The following is a 12581-nucleotide window of genomic DNA, read 5'->3' as shown; positions in this document are numbered from 1 at the left end:
AAAAATTATTGCTGAAAGTTTGATAGGAATTGCGTTACATCTATGACCCAAATTGAGAAGAACTGACGTCTTTACTATGTTAGGGCTTCTGATCCATGAACATGGTATGCATCTTCACAGATCTTACTTAGGTCTTCCTTGATTTATTTCATCAGCATTTTATATTTTAAGAATACTTATTCTGTACATGTTTTGTTAGGTTTTGTTACATTTTATTTATTTGAGGTCATTATAAATTGTATTGTGTTTTAAATTTTAGTTTCCACATCTGTCACTAATATTTAGAAATATGATTGATTTTTGCATATTTATCTTGTATGCTGCATCCTTGCTAAACTCACTTATTAGTCCCACAGGATTTGTTTTGATTTTTAGATCTCTTGGGATTTTCTGTGTCAATAATCATATTACCTGCAAAATGATGCAATTTCACATCTTTCTTTTTATTCTGTATACCTTTTTTTTTTTTGTCTTATTATTGTGGCTCAAACTCCTAGTGTTATGTTGAATAAGAGTGATGGGAGAAATTATTTTACTTTATTTCTAATCAAGTTGAAAAAGTTTCCGTCTATTAGTAGTTTTCTGAGAATGTTTACCATGGATGGATATCTTTTTTATTACTGTTTTTAAGCCACTTTTATCGCCTGTTAGTTTGTTAAGAGGTGGCTGATAAGAGTAAAGCAAGTCCACTTTAGGCATGTGTACTAGACAAAACAGCACTATTTTTATTTTAATATTCCACTTTTAAAATTACAAAATACTGAATTTAACAACTGAAAGGACATGAAAAATATCCTTTCAAGTTAGAATGTAGATAAGAAATTGGAGCCAGAAACTCCAAAGCCTGGAAGGAAATTTAAATTATAAGCAAACATTAAAGTATAAGAATATATGTACACTTAAAACTATAATAAAATGAACATGTATGTAACCAACAACCAGAGGAAGAACATTTCAGCACCCTAGAAAGCCACCTTTCTGTTCCTGCTTTTTTCTTCTCCTGTAGAGATAGACATTATTCAGATGTCGCTGGGTAGTATTGCCTTGTTTTTCTTCATATATGTCCTTATACAGTGCAGCTTAGTTTCATGACCTTAATTTTTATACACTTAGGGCAAGATATTATGGTACATAGATTTATTGTTCTTTTGTTACTATCACTAATCTTACCTATGAGTTATAAAATAAGACAGGAGTAATTAACTGAAAGCAGGCGCTATCATGAACAACAAACTTCTTCAATCTTAAATTCTGATCTGGTCAATCTTTCATTGAAGTGGACATGCCAAGGTCACCAGTAGTGATGGCACCTTGATAAAATCTTTTAAATTTCTCTGTCCTCCCCTTCTTGAAGCTATTAAAGGGGAGGACATATCAAAAGGAGGAAAAAGAAAAGCCTGCAGATAATTTATGAACTGAGCTGTCCATTCCAACTTATATTGACTATAATTTCTTATCTGCTTATTCTTTTCTTTGAAGAGAGAATCTCCCTTGCTAAAAGACCTAGGGTGGTGCCAGAAACATAGTGGTGATTTAATAAGTATTTTTATGATGCTGTTGATAAAACTCTGTACTGTTAGAGAACTCTTCCTAAAGAGCCACGTTCAGTATACTCCAGTTCTAAAGTTTTATTGTTGCTGTTACTCCCTGGCTCAGAAATGTATAGTGACTGTGATGGTTTAACTTATGTGTCCAATTGGCTGGGCCATGGTACTCCGCGTTTGACCAATCTGTTTCGATGTTGCTGTGAAGGCAATTTTTAGATGAGATAAACACTTAAGTCAGTAGACTTTGAGTAAAGCAGTTGGGCTTCTATAGTGGTTGAGCCTCATCCAGTCAGCGGAAGGCCTTGAGAGGAGAGAGGATTCTGCCTCCAGAGGGGCTTTGAACTCAGGACTGCAACATCAACTTTTCCCTAAGTCTGTGGCCTGCTGGCTTGCCCTGCAGATCTTAGACTTGCCAGCCTCCAATACTGCATGAGCAAGTTCCTTGATAGCATTCTCCCTCTTGTCTCCCTCCCCCCATGTATATCACACAAACACGCATGCATGCGCATACACATATATGTAATTCACTCATCTATATATATACATACTATTGGTTTTATTTCTCTGGATGACTGCAAATAATATAGTGACTCCCTATTGCTGCTCATAAAACCTGACTTTGTTTCCTGGAGTCTGAGACTCACCACAGTTGGGTCTGACCTCATGCATGTAGCTGTGTGAACCTCTGCACTCTACTCAGTTCTATTCTGGTCATGCCTAGCTTTTCATGGACCAGCATTCAGTTCCTACCTCGATGGGCCATTATTCTGTGGATGGAATACCTCCCTTTCTCTTGCTTTGAGCAAACTCCTACCCATCCTTCAAAAGTTAGTTCAATTCCATATCCTCTGTGATTATATCTAACACGGTCATCCACAGTGACATCTAGCTTTCTAGTCCTCTTCGGTCCCCCATTTAGACCTCCATCAGAAGTTACAGACAAGCCTAGTCTGTGCTGGGGAACATGCCAGACGCTGGGGAAACCGAGATGTGGTATCTCTTGCAGGATCTCACAGCTTGGGGGCCGAGGCAGCTGCCTGACTAGTTGGAACACAGTGTGATGGAGCAGCGGGTAGGAGGAGACAGGAAGAAAGAGGTGTTGATCCTAGCAGCCTGGCAGCGGCGGAAGCACTGTGATCGGTCGAAGGAAGGGGAATAGCAGAAATGTTAGTCAGAGATTTTCTGAGAGCCAAATTCAGGGAAGAGCCAGCCCATTCTCAAGTTTAATGAGTCCTAGACAACCTGAAAACAAAAGTGTGACCCACGGACCTGGTAGGCAAAAGACCCTTCCTCTAGGGACAGCCATGCTGGAAGGGTTGAGTCTAGGCAAATGTGAAAATAACACAGATAACAAGAACTGTCCCTTTCCATTGGGACAAAGACAAGGAGTTGAGGGCCAGAAACCCAGCGCCTGGAGGGAAATGAAATTCTAGACATGTGCCAAACTGTGCCAGGGAGCCTCTCTCTGTGATTTATCTCAGCTTGAAGCCATTTGTGCCCTCAAATGCCGGAGAAGATGTTCGTTACACATTCCAAACACCCATGGGCTGTGCCGGAGTGAGCAGGGCACAGGCTGGGTTTTTTGGGCTAAGGGAAGCAAAAAAGCCCCAAATAGCACCGTCCTCATGGCCAACGCCCAACAGTGCAGGGTTATGTGCCTCACAGAGTGCAGACTTATGGGGTCCACTGTGTCTTCTGCTACCATCCTTTCGCTCAAGGAGTGAAGGTGCTCGACATTTTAGGACAGGAGAAAATACGAGCACAAAAACAATATGATTTTAAGAAGAAGAGCTGGCTGAGCTGGCGGCCACTTTGGAGCAGGGGCTCCTGAGCTGGCCTTCTGGGGTGCAGGGCTGATACTGCAGACCTGCCAGATCTCCAGGCACCGACTCGCGCAGCTTGAGCAAAGACAAGCTCAGTGGTACACATGCCCCACAGCGGGTTAAGGCAAAACTCTTTGGTTGGTGTTTGGTAGGCTCGTTGGCATTCGACTCAGCACAGCACATATAACTTCAATCACTGTAAATATTTCTAATCCCTGCTGGATAATCAGGAGTCCTGCAATGCCTAGTTCCCCTCCTCTCTGCTACCTGCAGAGAACCAACAATGCAATTCCTGCCTCCCCACAGTGTCTCAGTCCACGCCCACTTCTACACAGGTGCTTTTTATTGTGCCCCCCAACTCTGTCAACAGTTATTTAAACTTTTTTCTGAAACTCCAGGACTAGCAAGATCTGCCCATGTGTTTCCTTCAGTCTCCTGTGGAGCCGCCTTGGCAGGGAACCTGAGGAGGGGGTGGGCTCAGGGGACGGCACCTGGGTCCAGTCGGCATGCTGAGCACATGGCTGTCTCCAGATGACTGGGCTGAGGGCAACTTGGTGGAGATGGGTGTATTTGTGTGTGTTTCCTGTGTGTGTGCGTGTGTGTGTATGGATTTATGTGTCTGTAGGTGTGTGTATTACTGTTTCCATGTATCTATGTGTAGTATGTGTTTATATGTATGTGTATATTTGTGTGTATATGTGTGCGTGAATGTGTTTATGTGTATTGGTTTCAATGTCTGTGTGTAGTGAGTTTATGCGTATATGTGGTTGTGTGTACATGTGTGTTTGTGTGTATGTGTGTTGGTATGACTGTGTTAATGCATATTTGCTTCTACATGTGTAGTGTGTTTGTATGTGTGTGTACATGCATTTGTGTATATGTGTGTTTGTGTGATGTGTTTATGTGTATTTGTTTCTATGTATGACTATGTGTATGTGTGTTTATGTGTAATGCATGTGTGTATGCATGTTTGTGTGACTGTTTGTTTCTATGTGGGTCTGTGTGTAGTGTTTGTGTGTATGCATGTGTTTCTGTGTACATGTGTGTGTGTGTGAATGTGTTTATGCACATTTGCTTCTATGTCTGTCTGTGGGTAGTGTGTTTCTATGTGTTTATGTGTAATGCATGTGTGTATGTGTGTTTGTGTGACTGTGTTTATGTGTATTTGTTTCTGTGTGTGTCTGTGTGTAGTGTGAGTCTGTGTGTGTGTGTGGTTTCTGCATACACATATGTGTGTATGTGTATTTATGTTTCTGTGTATGTCTGTGTGTGAAACATGTCCTGTTTCCTTAGGGACACCTGGACGGTGTTCTCTCTTGGCTGTGCTGCAGGCTCCTGATGAAGTGCCTGGTTTTAGACCAGGCTCCTTCACTTCTCTGAGCACGCGGGGTGCCCTTTCAATCTAGAAACAAGCTTTCTATGCCTGGGAGATTTTCCGAGGTCACTCCTGCCCCTGTGGTGACCTTGGGTGGTCCCTCCCCTGGGTGTGGGCTGAGCTTTAGTGACTCACTCCTGATGAGTAGAATACAGCAAACTGGCAGGTGACACGGTTGAGTTTAGGTCATAGAAAGACTGTGGCTTCTGTCTTGGGTGCTTTTCTTGTTTGCTGTTGGGCCTCTTGGCCTGGGGGAAGCCAGTGGCCATTTGGGAGGCAATGCTATGGCAAGACCACATGGTGAAGAACTGGGCCTCAGGAGTGTGCACCCTGTCATGCTCTGGGGACAAGAGCCCAGCCCTCACTGTGTGAGCTGCCTGGAGCCAGAGGACCCACAGGAGCTACACCTGTTCCCCACCCACAGAAACTCAGGTAATAAATGCCTGTTTTTCCCAGCTGCTAAGGTTTGGGGTAATTTGTGATGCAGCAAAATGTAACTGATGCAGAGATCAGTACCTGGAAGTGAGGTGCTGCCAAGACGACCCCTGCAATATAAAAGAACCTTTGAAACTGGGGAGTAGGTGGAAGGTGAGGAATTGGAGGAATTCTGGGGAGTGTACTGGTGAGAGCTTAGACCCCTGCACACACTCTTCATGGAATTCTGGACTTCCAGGAGGCAGCAGGAGGAAGCTTTCAGGAAGGTCAGGAAAATCTTATTTTTCTGGAGGAAGTGGGGCCTGGTTAACAAGTGGCAACAGTTCAGCGACACGGCTGCCTGTTGCTGCATGGAATTAGAAAACAGGCAGAGTCACTTTGGGATGCCGAGGCGGGTAGATCACTGAGGTCAGGAGTTCCAGACCAACCTGGCCAACGTGGTAAAACCTCGTGTCTACTAAAAGTACAAAAATTAGCTGGATGTGGTGGCTGGTGCCTATAATCCCAGCTACTTGGGAGGCTCCGGCAGGAGAATCACCTGAGCCTGGCAGGCAGCGGTTGCAGTGAGCCCAGATCACACCATTGCACTCCAGCCTGGGCAACAGAGCGAGACTCCATCTCAAAAAACAAAAAAACAAAAAACAAAAAACCCCAAAAAACAAAAAAGAAAACAGGCAGAGTGCTGACAACTGACAATAGGGCTGCAGCTAAGGAGGCCGCTGGGAGTGTGGAGTGTGCCCGCCTTGTTAACTGGCTTGGCTGGAGGGTGAGGTTTCTTTCTCATGTGTCTCTCTCTTTTCTTGGGGAAGGCATGTTGGATGGAACTGGCTGCTCCGCAGGAAGGGCGCTGAGTGGAAAGGGGAGTGCCACTCTCGATCTGGCTCAGGGTTTTGACTTTTCATATTTCTTTCAAAGTCTGTGATGGCTTCATTGTTTTTTCTCTTGAGCAGCACCATCCAAGGACCCGCCATTTCCAGTCTTCGGAACCCCTAACTGTCCCCATCTCTTCAATTTGCTCTCTGCCCCATCCACTCTGGGGAAGCCTCGGCTTCCCTCTCCTCTCTTCAGGTCCCCACTCCCCTTTGGGCCTGTCTGGTGAGGGGGGACGGGCAGAGCTGGAGGAGGAGCAGGAGGGAGGAGGGAGGCTGTCTTTCCTGCCCTCCTTCCAGCAGGCTTGCTCCTGTGCACACTCGGGCTCTCTTCCCAGTCTCTGGCTTATTGGGTCCGCTTGAGTGTTTGCCTCTCACAGGAGAGGCTGTCCTCAAATGTCTGGTGACTGCTGGTGTCTGCTCCTATGTAAGGGTGACAAGACGTCGCTGCTTGGTGGCTCTAAGTGTGTGGTGAGGTCTGGGGACCGAGTTCTTGCCGTCGAGGAGCTTGGCTGCCACGTCCTTGGGGGAATCCCGTTGTCACCATCTTTACCCTGATCTTTTTGTGCCAGCTGGACTCGACTGCATCTTGGATTTTCCCTCTGCTAAGTTGCTTCCTACTGTCTGTCTGCTTTCCAGCTTCTGGAATTTTCTTGCATGTTGTCTCCTCGTCTTTTTCCTTTTTCCTTATCCCTTTACACCTTTAAAGCCTCCTCATGCTTGCTTTGCAGGCATGTCGCGGAGGGCAGGAAGGTTTGCACCCACCTCTCCTCTTTGCTGGGAGAAATCTCAATGTGGTTTAGCTTCTTCTGTTTCTCTTTAATTTTTTGATTGTTTGGTTTTGATTGTTTTGTTTGGCTTTGTGGGGGTTTAGTGGATATACATTTTTCTTATTTGGAACAAAAATAGTAAAGTAAGATATAAAACAAGCCCATTACTAGCTCTTACCATTGTTCCAACTGCAGAGCGCAGACATTTCCAATTTTCTGAATTAAAACATGCTCATTTCTCCTGATATTTTAGCACCTCTGAGGTGATGGTGACTTAAAGAGACTTGCAAGAAAGTATTGAGTCATAATTTAATTGGAGGTATTTTTTTCTTCTTGTACTGATAGATAAAATAATGGCATGCTTCCTATAGATATTTCATATATAATCCAATATTTTACGGGTGGAAAATGAATTAGAAAAAAAGGATCACAAAATGACCTGGCAAATTCTTAAAATAATAACAAATTCTAAAATTGAATAAAGGGCTGAAAATTGCCTCCGATGATCCAAATTACGAATACTGAGTAATACACGAAAAACAAAATGTTCCCATTATTTTGGCTACATAGTTCCAACCACACTTTCCTGTAGACCAGCATTGCAGATTATATGCGTCAGAAGTGCCAAGCCTTCACACAACCTGAGTCCCTGAATTTAACATGAGGCTGAGGAACAGACTGCAAAGCTTATTGCATTGTCTAATGTAAGCACCAATTTCTTTGCTATCCTTGAACTAAGCTGCCTCCTTCCAGGTAGCAGAATCGAAACAGTCATGATTTCCTTTGCTTCTAGTGGATCGAGGCACGCTTACACAGAAGTGCTTCCTGGCTTTTTAATCGCCTGTCCGTGTGTCATGTGGAAGTACGTGGCGCGTGTCTTGCTGTATTGCCTGTGGTACAATGGTGTGGTTATTAAACTTGGTTCTATCGTTCAAAAAAGCATTTGGAGACGCTCAAGCACGTACAAGAATGAATAATTACTTAGGAGATAGAGGAAAGAGGTTCTAAGTGCTCAAAGAGGCTTACTGAGGGCAGATAAGCCAGGAAAGCAGCAGACAGGTGCTGTGTAATTTTCCACCTTCCCTTCTGCCAGCGCCTCCAGCCATGCAGGGCCTGGCATGCCTGCACCTTCCTGTCCAGGGACCCTGGGGCACAGACATGCTGCTCACTCCCCAGCCTTGCACATCCTCTGTGCACCCCTGTGAGCCGTGGACACATTGTGGGCATCTGGCATAGCCAAGGGTGCCCCTCTGTCAGCTATAGGAGAGGAGCCTGTGTGCATGGCGTCCCTGGAGCTGGCTTCGGCAGAAATGCCATTAGCGTCAGTGCTCTTGTGGCTAAATTACTGTACAGGCATCAAAGAATAAATCCGGTTTTATTTGGGCAAGCATCTGGACATATAGAAATAGTAATAAAATGTCCAAAATAATGTAACTGAATCTCCACCTTAGGGCACTGTTTTATAGAGAGGAAAGGAGCTAAGGAATTTGCCCAGGATGGGGGCAAAACTAGCCAAGACCAAGGAGATGATGGCTTCCTGTGTGAAAGCCAGAGGAGGCTGCTGGGATTAAGAGGAAGCAAAGTCAGTTGATGATGGATGATGGTTCCAGGAAGGATGTAAAATCCCGTTGGCACTGTAAGGTCAAGGGACAAATGTCTTTTTTGTTGCTGTTTCCATTACTATGTAGCCCAGGCACTATGCTATTTGTCTGAAATACCTAAGGATTTTTCTCTTTGTATGATTCATTTTAATACTCAGCTTAGGGCTGAGGGAGGAGGGCAGAAGTGGAGGGTTAATGGCACGCCGTCCTGGCCTGTGTGTTGTGCTAGGGAAGAGAGGAAAGAGGAGGGAAAACTGCTGAAGGTGATCAAAGCTTTCTTTATCTAGTATCTTCTTACGTTGCTTTCTGCCGGTATAAATTGTACCTGTGTGGTCCATACTGCCCCAGAGTATTCTTGGCAAGCTTTCTGTTGCCATTTTAAAACTTTTTTTCTTTAAAGGTGGGTCTCACATGAAGAAAGGAGGAAGGGATCTCTAGACTGACTTAACAAGGAGCAAAAATTCGAAAGTAGTTTAGATCATGTAAGTTTAGAATAAGATGCCTCCTAGAAAGTTCACCAGATCTCCTTCTCTTTCCATGAGCGCATCTTGTGCCTTAATGAGCCTTGGTAGTGGTCAGCCTTTATTAGCTCTGCAGCTGATAGAGTCTGCAAGTTCCATATACTAATGAAAGTTGTTTCCTGAGTGGAAAGGCTAACATGGCCTCTGGATATTATTACAAATAGACTTCAATAAACTTGGGCTATGTATAATAGCAGTGGCAACGTGTTTCAACTTGAGGTAAGGTTGATTATTTAGATAGATCATATCTCCAACACCAGAACTACATCCTTTCAGAATGGCACAAGCATCTCCCATCAACTTTACAGGGACAGTTTTCACTGTAAATGCAGCAGTCTTGTGTTGGGCTTTGTGAAAAAGAGCTTTCTTTGGAAACATTATCTTGGGATTGAAGCATTACCAGTAAGTCAGAACCAACTGTGAAGGGCTTTCTCCTTTGGTCTGGTGGTGGATCTTAAACACTATGCAGAAGGCTGAGTCACTGAATGAGTGTGTGTTTGTGTATATGTGCACACACACATTTCTTAGTGAAACGGCCCATGGTTTTCATCATACATCGAAAGGGTTTATGGTTTCAAAAAGTTTAAGAACTGATTATCTTGACATCAGGCAGGAGATTCTGGACCCCAAGCTTTTTCTCACTCTAGTTCACATATTCTTCAGTAGTTTCTGAGATGGAGAATATTGGACGGTAGAGATCCTGTACACCAAACTGAAAATTGAGTTGAATTCTGCTCCTACCACTTCCTAGCTGTGTAAATCCAGGTAATTTCTGTAGTCTCCCAGGATCTTATTTTTCATCTGTAAAATAACCATTTTGTAGAGTTTCCATGAAAGTTAATTAGATAATGTATGTAAAACACCCATCACATTCCAACCATTTATTAAAAATTTCCATAAAGTGGAGACATCATATTACCTGACTTCTAAGTATACTATAAGGCTACAGTAACCCAAACAGTATGGTACTGTCACAAAAATAGACACATAGACCAAGGTACAAAATAGAGGACCCAAAAATACAGCCACATACCTTTAACCATCTGATCTTCAACAAAGTCAAGAAAAATAAGCAATGGAGAAAGGATTCCCTATTCAATAAGTCGTGATGGAATAGCTGGCTAGCCATGTGTAGAAGATTAAAACTGGACCCCTACCTTTCACCATGTACAAAAATTAACTCTAGATGGATTAAATATTTAAATGAAAGACCTCAAACTATAAAAATCCTAGGAGAAAACATAGAAAACACCATCCTGGATATCAGTCTTGGCATAGAATGTATTACTTACTTTTGTAAGTCCTCAGAAGCAATTGCAACAAAAACAAAAATTGACAGGTGGGACCTAATTAAACTAAAGAGCTTCTGCACGCAAAAGAAACTAGCAACAGAGTGGACAGACAACCCACAGAATGGGAGAAAATATTTGCAAACTATGCATCGGACAAAGGTCTGATGTCCAGAATCTGAAGGCACTGAAACAACTCAATAAGCTAAAGAACAACCTCACTAAAAAGTGGGCAAAGGACATGAACAGACACTTCTCAAAAGAAGACATACGAGAAGCCCACAAACATATTAAAAAATGCTCAGCATCACTGATCATCAGAGAAATGCAAATCAAAACCACAATGAGATACCATCTCCCACCACTCAGAATGGCTACTATTAAAAAGTCAAATAGCAACAGATCCTGCTGAGGCAGCAGAGAAAATGGAATGTTTATACACTGTAGGTGGGAATGTAAATTATTTCAGCCACGGAGGGAAGAAGTTTGGGGATTTTCAAAGAGCTAAAAATAGAACTCCCATTCGACCCAGCAATCCCATTACTGGGTATGTATCCAAAGGAAAATAAACCATCCAACAAAAAAGACACATGCTCTTGTGTGTTAAATGCATCACTAGTCACAATTGCAAAGACACGGAATCAACCTAGGTGCCCATCAATAGTGGACTGGACAAGGAAAATGTAGTACATAGACACCACGGAATACTATGCAGCCATAAAAGAATGGAAGCATGTCCTTTGCAGCAACACAGATGCAACTGGAGGCCATAATCCTAAGCGAATTAGTGCAGGAACAGACATGCAAATACTGGATGTTCTCACTCATAAGTGGGAGCTAGACACTGGGTACACATTGAGATAAGGAACGAGATACTGGGTACACATAGAGATAAAGATGGAACAATAGACATTAGGGCTTGCTAGAGAGGCGGGGCAGGGAACAAGGGTTGAAAAAGCTGCCTATTGGGTACTATGCTCACTCCCTGGGTCTTTCATACCCCAAACCTCAGCGTCACATAGTATATCCATGTCACAGACCTGCACGTATACCCCGAGTCTAAAATAAAAGCTGAAATTATTTTTAAAAACTGTTCCACAAAGTTCCTGAAAAGTATTATCATAAAAATTGTCTTCAGGCATCTTAGGAAGAAGAAACTTATTTACATTATTTTGTTGAGCACAAAGTCCAAATTCTCTGTTACTTAAATATATCAAAATAGGAAGAAAGCCATTGAGTCAGGCCCAAGGATCAAACACACAACTCCACTGTCCACTTTTCAATGTGGTGTGTCAATGCTGGCCTCATCCTGCAGCCGCAGTGACAGTGAGCCTCGGAGGTGCTCTCTTCTGATTTTGTCAATTCTGCCGATGTGGTTTCCTTTCTATATGGCTCACAGGTTTGTGGAGCTTAGGTTGAAAACCTGGGATTGATGTGGAGATCATGCATTATTTTTCCATGGGTCGAAGGGAACAAATTAAAAGGAAGATGCTAGCCATCAGAATGAACAAGCCAACAAGAGGACAGAGACTCCGGAAACCTGGGGAACTAGAGATTCTCGGGTCCAGCCTGGGGGTAGTCTAAAGAAAGTCCAGTGAACAGTGAAGACTCCTGCTCCCATGATTAAGTAGAAACCAGGAGGAAACATTAATAAAACAAGTGATTGGCAGGTGACTGATGATGTGGGGTGATTCTCAGAGTATGAACAGTGACCCGAGTTCAGTCCCAGACAATACTCAGTGATGGCAGAGGGGATTACTGGAAGCCACTGCATCAACAAAGAGATACTTGACTAAATTTATGCTTTGCATATTGAGATGGGAAAATAGCCAACCAGAGGTTTTCTGGCTAAACATGAATTAGCCAGAAATAATAACTAAATTATATCATGTCTATCATGAAAATAAAATCGTTTTGCAGTTTTAGTATAGTAAAATAAATAAAAAGGAAGCCAATACTCATGATAAAGCATTTTGCTAATGGCCTAAGAGGGAAAGTTAGTTTAGAAATGTGAGAGTAGCTGGAGTCCTTGGTAATTAGTTTCTCTTGCTGTTCTTTATTGTAACTTTCATCAGTGACAAGCATTTAAATTCTGAATGCATAAGCCACATTTTAGAATGGGCCCTGCATCACTTTTTAATTAAAACACACACACACACACACACACACACACACAGCCCTACATTTCCAAGAGAAGGGAACTTCTTCCTGCATCCTATAGAAACTCTTTGGAAAGTATAGAGCTGATCACTTCCTGTCTTAACTTTGAACGAAGTGAATTACTTTTCTATCCTTTCTAACATGACAGCTCTCTGGCATTCCTGCCAGTAATAACTTTCTTGAAGACTTAC

This window comes from Macaca mulatta, chromosome 4 (assembly GCF_049350105.2).
Source record: "Macaca mulatta isolate MMU2019108-1 chromosome 4, T2T-MMU8v2.0, whole genome shotgun sequence".
NCBI lineage: Eukaryota > Metazoa > Chordata > Mammalia > Primates > Cercopithecidae > Macaca > Macaca mulatta.
This window is presented reverse-complemented; position numbering follows the sequence as displayed.